Source organism: Phascolarctos cinereus, unplaced genomic scaffold (assembly GCF_003287225.1).
Source record: "Phascolarctos cinereus isolate Bilbo 61053 unplaced genomic scaffold, phaCin_HiC Scaffold_3;HRSCAF=262, whole genome shotgun sequence".
Taxonomy (NCBI): domain Eukaryota; kingdom Metazoa; phylum Chordata; class Mammalia; order Diprotodontia; family Phascolarctidae; genus Phascolarctos; species Phascolarctos cinereus.
The window spans coordinates 235,023,250-235,033,288 of record NW_027555736.1 but is presented as its reverse complement, the minus strand read 5'-3'; the positions used below and the strand labels follow the sequence as shown (position 1 = coordinate 235,033,288).

At 38.5% G+C, this 10,039-nt stretch overlaps 1 pseudogene; it reads right to left on the bottom strand.

Moving 5' to 3' along the window:
* Positions 1-1,463: 1,463 nt before the first annotated feature.
* Positions 1,464-1,996, bottom strand: LOC110208464 (jupiter microtubule associated homolog 1 pseudogene; annotated as a pseudogene).
* Positions 1,997-10,039: the final 8,043 nt, after the last annotated feature.

Sequence of the window (10,039 nt, the reverse complement as noted above, 5' to 3'; positions counted from 1 at the left end):
GCATTCTTGCTTATACAGAAAGGAGTACATACAAGAAAGCACTTTGGCTGGGAAACTAAGCCTGCACCAGTGACTCAAGGAGAGGAGACTTAGTTAAGTCCATAGCCCAGCCTCGTGGGATTGCCAGCCAGTGAAAGGGGAGGAGCAAAAGATAAAGTGACACATGAACATTAGAAAATGAATGAAATGCCCAAAATACTAAGAGGAAGAAAAAAAATCAGTAAAGGCTCAGCACAGAATCAGATAAATGAACATAGGGGATTCTGAAAGGAAAAGGAAGAACAGCTCAAAAAAAAAAAAAACTAGAGCACATCATGAATCCCACAATGGCAGGAGCAGTCCATGGCATGTAATCCTATCACCTATTTTGGGAAGATAAGTATAAAGGTGAGGGCATTTGGATTGAGCAAATCTATCAAGTCCCATTTAAAGGGATACCTTAATGAAGTGAGAATAGGTTTCAATCAATTAATCAATCAGCCAATCATAAACTTTAAACTAAGTGATAATCTGGAGTGACTAGTACACAGAAATCATGTTTAGATTGACTGAGGAAATTTGGCCACACCCAAGGGGTTGTCTATAAAATACCAAGCCAGTCTGGACCAGAAAAATTTAGATATCTGAGAGAGTGGGCCAGTGAAGAATCTTGCAGCAAACCCTTGAGGAAGAACTACTAGGGTGGTGGACGTGGAGAGCGCCTTGGCTTTAGCTTTGGCCTAGATCTCCTTCTCCTCTACCCCTCTAGCAAAAAGAAGACTTTATAAGCTTTGAAGTATGCAGAGATTTGGGATCAGTGTCCTAGCAGTGTCTACATGGGGAAGTGAGAGCAGATCGGATGCAGTGCAGGGATGCAAATTCATGGATCTAAAAAGACCTCAGGAAAGAAGCTACACCATGCCAAAGAGGAAGAGGAGCGGGAGAAAGAGAGACTAACCATTTATTATGTGGACACGGCTAGTAAGCCCTAAGTTAGGATTGGAACTGAGGTCTTCCTGACCAGGTCCAGCACTCTATCTACTTCACCACCTAGTAGCCTCTGTCAATATAGGGAACTTCTCAAGCACTCTATGATGGATGAAAATGTCTTTCAGCAATCAGGAACTGAGTTACCGCTTTGACGCATTTTGTCTATAAGTTTGAGTCCACTTTCCCTTGGATTCTGTATGTTCTTTTTGGAGATGATTTTGGAGACTTTGTGGGGAATGTTTTGTACCATGACTATATAATCTTAGTTAAAACCTTTCTAAAAGCCGATAAAAACTGTCTAACTAAATGACATCATACGATAATCACAGGGGAAGTACTTCAGCGCTGTCTCATGTCCTTAGCAGCATTAACCATAGAATCCTGAGGGGACAAGTAGTAGCCATACTCTGGGACCAAACTTGTCAATGTTCATGGAAATTAGCTATTAATACAGATTTTTTTTTACATAAAGTGCTTTTTTAATGAAAGAAAATTTAAAGAGATGTACAGTCAGGCTCAAGTTGTGCAGTTCACAAACATGGAGGGGAGGGGGAAAAAAAAGTCATATTTAACCAAGGACTAAGCTGGACTAGCCACCAGGTGGATTTCTTCTGGATGGTGCTGGTGCTGATGCAACTGGGCTGGGGACAGGTGCAGCAGGCACAGATTTCTCTTCATTCTGTCCCAGGTCAACTTGGCAGTCTGCTTCCACATTTTCATGAACATCACCTTCTCCCTTTGGACCTAAAATATCTCCAGAACCGGCTTCAGAAGAGTTTCTTCTTTGGAGTCCAGATGGTTCAGAATTATCCCTACCTGACTGAGCCCCTGCTGACTTGGCCCAAGAAGGTTGATTTTCTTCAGATGTTCCAAAAATATTAGATGCCATTTTATTCTTTCTCACTGGTTGTTCTGTAGGTTCATCAAAGCCCAAAGTAAAATTAGATACACCACCTGGAGGATGTAACACCCGAGAGCTATTCCTGCCATTGAGGTCAACACCCTTGAAGGTGGTGGTGGTGGTCATGGTGAAGCCAGAGCCGGACCGCGACGGGGGTGGCCGGACGGGCGAACAGACGAAGAGCAGCTGAACACACTCACAGACACAGACACACACAAAAAAATGCACCCTCTCTTATTAATGCAGATTTTTGAAATGCTATTGGCAGAGAAGGAAAAATTGAATACATAATAGAACATCAAAGCAAATAAGTAGAAGCTCTGAGAAAGAGAACAATAGACTTGTAAAATAAAATGCTAAAGTGTGGGAAAATTTGTCAGAAGAGAAGGAAAAGGCAATAAAGACAAAAGAGCACATGAATTCTCTATGAGCCAAAGCCACCGACTTTGAAAACAGATGTACAAACATCTTAATGATTGTAGGTCTCATAGAAGAACATTACACATTTAAAAAAAAACTGATTACCACCGTGAAAGAAGTAATATATGAAACTGTTCAGAACTTTTGAATACAAGTGACAAAGCATGATTCAGGAGAATTCAGACATCATTACGAAGGGAGATGTGAACCCCCTCCACCTCAAACTCAAAACACAAAAATAGTGTTTAAATGTAATGATTTCAACGACAGACAACAAATTTTGCAAGTTTTAAAAAAAGTGGTGTTCAAATATGAAGAAAGGAAATTTGAAGACCATGGGATTCTCTGCAGTTGTGAAAAACCAAAAAAAAAAAAAAATTAAATCAAATATTTCAAAAACTAATTGAGCAAAAGCTATAATCCCAAATGACATAACCTGAAAATCTCAGCCTAATCAACAGAAAAAATATGGCAGGGCAGTTAGGTGGTGCACTGGATAGAGCACTGGCCCTGAAGTCAGGAGGACCTGAGTTCAAATCCAGCCTCAGACCAAACACTTGACACTTACTAGCTGTGTGACCCTGGGCAAATCACTTAACCCGAATTGCATGAAAAGAAAAAAAAAAAAAGAAAAAAGAAAAAATATGGGCATTCAACAAAAGAAACTTTTGAGATATTGGGGGGGTGAAGAAAGAGAGGTGAGCAGATTATTTTTGACTTTTCAACATTGAGAAAAAGAACCACAGGAAAGGTTAGTAAATACAATTATCAAGAGAATATTGAGTAAAGAGGGAAAGTAGGAAACAGAAAAGAATGTGTGGTACTCTCCTACTAAGCCCATGGTTGAACGCTGAAGGGATGTTTATTTCTATAATCTCTTAGGAAAAAGATAATAGGCATCTTTGAGAGATTGAACTGAAATCAGAAGGGGAGAGATTGGAACTGAGGGACTCTTAAGAGGGGTGTCTTATGCCAGAGTAGGGGAGAGAATGTACTGATGAGCATCTCCATGCAGTAGGAGGTATAGTTTGCTCATGAGGTGGCCAATTTTTATAAGACAATATTGAACCTTAATAAATAGCATTCTACTCCAGGAGAAAAATTGCTTCCTAGAGTCAGCTAGCATCCAAAGCAAAGTTCGTGGGTTGTGATGGTACGTGGATTCAGAGATGCAATGGCATCTCTTTGGGACAGAGACTAATCACAGTAAGGAGAGGGGTTGTGCCTGGGCATCACAATTTGGAATCCAAAATAACTATTACCAAAGGGTGCTGCTTCTATCCAGTATTACTTCCCTCACAAATAGTTATTTCTAAGAGTGAATCACAGCAGAAAAAGATCAGGCAATAATGTAGAAATTGGATAGAAGAGGGAACTCAAACATGGTATTTCAGAAGTTTTAACTACAAGAGAGACATGGAGAATAAAGAAGGAATAGTAAGGGCACATAGCTTATGAATCAGAAAATAAAATTCAGAATATACTAGGAGGGAAGAGATTAGAATACTTGATCAGTAAGGAATGTATTTAATTTCCCAAAGAAGGTAGAATTGGTGGCTAGATTATAAGAGAGAGTTTTGCTGGCCCAACTAAGAATGGGAATGTTATTTTGTAACCAAATGAATAGAAGCATTCCTTTTGTTTAGCATTGACCAAACTGACCAGGGAGTCATTAGAGGGAGTAGTCAGTTTCAGAAAAGCATCCGTTCCAGGGGTATGTGCCAACATTAGCAGTGATCTCTTTGTTTAGTAATTTAAAAAACCCTAACTGAAAATGTGTACTTGGTTTTATCATTCTTATGGACTTGATCTTTTGTTTTACAATTATTATAAAATATGAACTGGGAACTGCTTGAAAATAAAAAGGTGTTTTTGTTTTCTGAGTTAGCACTTCTGTCCAAGTAAATGACTGTACATTTAAAAATTAGACTTTTATTGATAAACTTTGTTTTACATTGCCCAGATCCCCCTCCCCAAGAGCCATCTCTTGCAATAAGGTTTTGTTTTGTTTTGTTTTTAAGAAAAAGAGAAAGAGTAGTGAGAAAAAACCCTAACATTCTATGTAATGTTCTAAATTCATGGACCTCACCCTCTGAAAAGGAGGAGAATAAGTTGTCTCATGTACATTCTTTGGAGCCAATTTCTTCTTTTATAATTTCACAATTTTCAATTTTAACCATTTTGTGGCTGTTATCTTTTCCACTTACATTGTTGCAGTCATTCTGTATATCATCTTCCTGTTTCTGCTTACTTCACATCACTTCATATGTCTTCCATACTGTATTCTATTTGCATTCTTGATCACCATTTATTTAGATATTCGCAAGTTGATGGGCATTTACTTTGCTGCCAATTCTTTGTTGCCACAAAAAGTGCTGCAATAAATATTTTGGTATATATGGAGTCTTTCTTTTTGTCATTAACTTTGTTGAGGTACTTGCCTAGCAGTGGAGTCTGTGAGTCAAAGGAGAGGAACATTTTAGTCATTCATTTGCATAATTCCGAATTGCTTTCCAGAATGGTTGTACCAATTTATAGTTCTACCAACAATGCATGAGTGTGCCTGTCTTTCCACAACCCCTCCAACATTGACTATTCCCATCTTTTGTCTTCTTTGTCAGTTTTCTGGATGTGAGCTGAAACCATGTGATCATTTTTTAATTTGCATTTCTCTTATTAGTGATGATTTAGAGTATTCTTGCATATAGTTGTTAATAGTTAACACTTCTTTTGAAGAATTGTTCTTTGTCACTTATTAGGAAATGTCTTTTGGTCATATATTTCTGTGGGTCGTCCATGTATCTATGAGTTTGTCTATAGGAGACCCTTATCAGAGATAGGATACAAAAATGTTTTTTCCTAGTCAACTGATTCCCTTCTTATCCTAGTAGCATTAATTTTATTCATAAAAAGCTCTTAGATGTACAAGTGTCAAATAGAAGAGTTTATATTTGTTCCTAGAAGTAATATGGAGCACCAATGGAGTTTATTTTGTAGTGGGGAGGGTGACATGGGCACACCTGCACTTTAAGAAAATCACTTTGGCAATTATGTAAAAGATGGATAACAGAAGAACAACCTTGGAGTAAGACAACCAATTAGAAAACTATTTTGGTTGCGCAAGAGAGAGGTGAAGAAAGTTTGAACTAAGGTAGTAAAGGGAGATATTATGGAGACAAAAACAGCAAGATTTGTCAAGTGCTTTGAAATGTGGCGAGAGTTAAAGTGAGGAATCAGGGATGACACTAGGGTTATTAACTTAGGTGGTTGGGGTGATAGTGATACCTTCTACAGTAATAGGAAAATTTAGAAAAGGATTGGGTTTGGGGGAAAAGATAATGCACTGAGATCTGTAATACAGATCATTATCTATATATGTTCATACCATGAGACTTATTCTGTCTCACCCAAAATGAAAGGTGGAGGTCTTAGTCACCAGTGACAAAGTTACCCCTGAAGTGCAAAGCCCACTCTTTGAGGGGCTCCTTCTATGGTCAAGAGATGATTTGGGGGTAAAGAAGGCTTAGTGGGCATTAGAAAGAAGTAGCACCTTCACAGCTGCCTTTGTGGGTACCCAATTAACAGTTAGGTCATAATTTCCCCAAGAGGTTAAATGAGTCAGATTGTTAGCTTATACAACAGTGTGGATGAGTGTTTGGCGATAATGAATGAAGGGTAGGTGTAGCTATGTTGGAGACAACTCTCACAATTGGCTATTGTGGAAATAATTGGAATGGGAATGATGGGATCCCTTTTGGATTCAGCTGTGGCCTCCTTGGGGTCATAGTATGGCTCCCCAGAAAGCTATGGGCCCTATTTTGGAGACTATTACCCAGTTCATCCCAATTCAAGCCCTCATTCCCTCTAGCACAGACTATTATGACAGCCTCCCTGACTCATCTCTCTCCATTCCACCCATTCTCCCCACACCAGCCAAAGTGATTTTCTTAAAGTGCAAGTCTTAATACATCACCTTCCCCTCCTCCCCCAATAAATTCCAGTGGCTCCCTACTTCCTCTAACTTCAAGCAGAACTTTGTCTGTTTGGAACTTAAAACTCTTCACAAGCTATAGACCCTCCTATCATCCTTGCCTTATTATTCATAATAATTTACTCCCCTTCCTGCACTCTATGGACCAGTCAAACCATCCTTCTTGATATTTCTCGCAACCTACAAAAACACAACTAAAACTTAAGGTGTGGTACTGTTATTAAGCAGAATTATACATAAAGAGAAATGGATTTATATTGAAAACTTTCTGTTGAGTCTGAAATCAGAGACAATTGGCTTTTGGTCATTTTTGTGTTGTGTATGCTCAATACTTAGAAGCAGAGAAACAGCTATTTTGTTCATTGAATATTTATTATATATTGGCTTGTTCAGTTATGTCTGACTTTTTGTGACCGTGTGGACTATAACATGGCAATACTGTCCATGGGATTCTCTTGACAAAGATGCTGGGGTGGTTTGCCATTTCCTTCTCTGGTGGATTAAGGCAAACAGAGATTAAGTGACTTGTCCAGGGTCACACAGCTACTAAGTATCTGAGGCCAGATTGGAACTCAGATCTTCCTGACTCTAGGCCCGAGCCCTAGCCACTAGCCACTTAGCTGCCTCTTCACTGAGTATTTGACCTCTTCTTTGGTAGTCTTATGTCTCTTTTACTAAAAAGCATCTAAAAAGAAATTTGCCTTCTGAGGCCAGCTGCATTGGTTCAATTAAGTGATTAATTACTGAGGCAATTATTATTTATGGGTCCACCCTATCTTCCAGACTTTACAAAGGGATTAAAAAAATGAAACATATCAATCAACTGACTCTCAAAAAATAATATAATTAAAATTTTAGTGTGATCAAATGTTTTGTGCTGTTAATAAGTAAAACAAAATATTTTAAAATATTTGTCATCTTTATCTCATCATTTTTAATTTTTATTTTATGTATATTTTAGAAGGTATATAACATACTAGCATAGTCATACAGTATGTCATTTGGAAATAAATAAATATACATATAATGGAGGTGGCACTTAAATATTTTTCTTGGCAAGGCTGCATGTTTTAAAAAGTTTGAAGACCAGTGACTGAAAGTATGACCTCGGGGCATGAACTAGAAGAATAAGAGTTGATTTTCTTCACTCCTAACAGCATCTTATCAATTCGCAGCCCTCCCTGTAGAGTGTTCTGATCAAATGCCCTCATAGTCAGCTAATTGCTCAAGAGCAGCTGAAACTGACTAATCTTTCAAATTCCAAGTTGGATACCTCAAACTCATAGGAGTACTTTTATCTCTATAGCAAATTAAATACTTGGTTCAACCTGCCCAGAGTCACCTGACAGATGTGGATTCAAACACATGAGTTTGAGTGCTGATTTCACATTAATGTTCTTCTTTGGAAATCACGGCGGAGGACTGAAGTCTGAAAGTAACCAAAACTGCATGTGTCCGCATCTTCCAAGATAAATACTTCACACAACTCCTTCATTTAAGTCATTATTAACTTCTTGGAACAGAGGAGTCATCTGATTGGTAAAAATGTACTTGGCTTATTATAGTTGATTGTTTGTTTTCTGCAGTCCTAAACAGCCTCTTTTCCTTTGTGCACATGTCCACCTACTCTTGGGCAAGTGAATAGAAAGCTTTATGGGAAAGGTTATGCAAAATCCTTGAGGTTTTTCCTCAGTCAGGTGTGTAAGTTTTGAAAGATTCAGAATAAAATCCAGTGTGGTGTAAAAAGCTGGTGTCCTAAAAATGAGCCTTCTGTTTTTTCCTGCTTAGACTTAAAAAGAGAAGAGGCCTTTTGACTTAGACATTGCATTTGGCTATGAGTTATAAATAATGCAAAGTTTACTCATTTTATCCTCTCACTCAGAAAATCTATCCCAAGACCCAAATTTATCATCTGCCTAAATGCATGGATCAATTAAAACACATCATGGATCAATTAAAACACATTTTAAAAAATCAAATTTGAAACAGATACATTGTTAAAGTAAGAGAGAGCAAGGTCCAGACAAGTTCCTTTCCAGGATGAAATTGATATAGAGAAAGAATATTAAGTTAATTTCAGTATTGACTACACTTGGCTTCCAGGGCTGGCTATTTCTTCTAATGTAGTTTGGGACACCCCACCAGTGTGCTTTCCATTAACAATCAGCCGATAGATTTAATGGAATGAGCTTGTGTTCTTTCCTGTGGGAGAAAGTTAATGGGAAAAGATTGTGCCTTGCTCATAGAGCATCACATCACAAAGATTTGGAGTTTGTTCAATTAATACAATGCGAAATCTTGCATAGTTCATTTAAATTAAAACAAATGTAGACTACACTCTTCAAAGAATCGCACAACTGAAGAGATGAAAGGGACTTCAGCTGTGATCTGGTCCGACCCCAACCTCAAAAGGAATCCCTCCTGTATTATATCTGAAAAGTGATCAGCTAGATTCTGCTTGAAGAGGAGGGACCATCCATATCTTGATTTTGCCCATTCAATTTTGGGGCAGCTCTAATTGACAGGACATTTTTCTTAACATCGAACCTAAATCTGCCTTTTCTCTTGTTTTAACTTCTGAGGCCAAATGGACCACGTCCACTCCTTCTTCCACGACAACTCTGCAAATACTTGAAGAGAGCTACGGCATCCTCTCTGAATCTTTTCTACGTTAGGCTAAATGTCCCCAGTTCTTTCAACCAATCCTCATATCACATGGATATGAGGCCTCCCCACCCTCCCTGCCCTCCTTCATTGCTTCTTAAACTGTGGGTCACAACCCTGTACGTGGTGAAGGGGTCGTGAGTAGAAAAAGTTTAAACCTTCTTAAACTGTGTCATCTTGACTGACCACAATAATCCAGATGAAGCTGAAAATGGCAAAGTACAATGGGGTCTAACCTAATTCAATAGACCCTTTGGTAATTTGATATGCATATTATGTATATATACATTATGCATGTATTTATGTATATACACATTATGTGTGTATATTATGTTCAGGGAGGACTAGCCCCTCTAGTGTGAGGGCTTGCTGAGTCCTGTTCAGGGCTGCTCATTTGTCTTTGGTGTCTACCTTCACCTAAGTCTTACCTGTGGCTCCAAGAAGCTGTAGCATGTGCAGCAGCCACATCCCAGTAAAACCATCTCAAGCAGATGGACTAAACCAGGTCAAGGGTAACTGACAGGTCTCAAACCTATTGGTGATTTAGGGAGGTGTCTACCCCAAGCATGTGAAGACTTTCCCTGGTGGAATGGTCAGATGAGAAGAATTTGTTCCAATGACTGTGAAGGTGGTTGAAACAGGCCTCTGTGGAGCTTTTAAAGCTTGGTCAGACATTGAAGAAGTGCATCCTGAGCCATCATCAGTCGTACTGACTTTTGTCTTACCACTGGACTTTCATGACTTTGGAGGAGAGAATAAAGCTAATAACTTTGTGCAACTCTGACTCACTTAATTCCAAATCACATATGAGTCAAGACATCACCTTCTGATGTCCCTGGTCCTCTTCAAAAACAAAGGACAAACAACAACAGTGTCATTTTTATTATATTTGCAGGGCCCCAACCTGTTTAAAATCTCTCCAAAATATTTAGTTCTGTCTTTAGTTTGGTTAAAAAAAAAGGATTTGTAGTTTTATTTATATAGTCTCTGTATTTGTCTTGACAGGGGACTCAAGTAGTTTATGTATTCGTAGTTATTTTGAATGGAATTTCTTTCTATCTCTTTCTGTTATGTTTTGATGATAAGGTATAGAA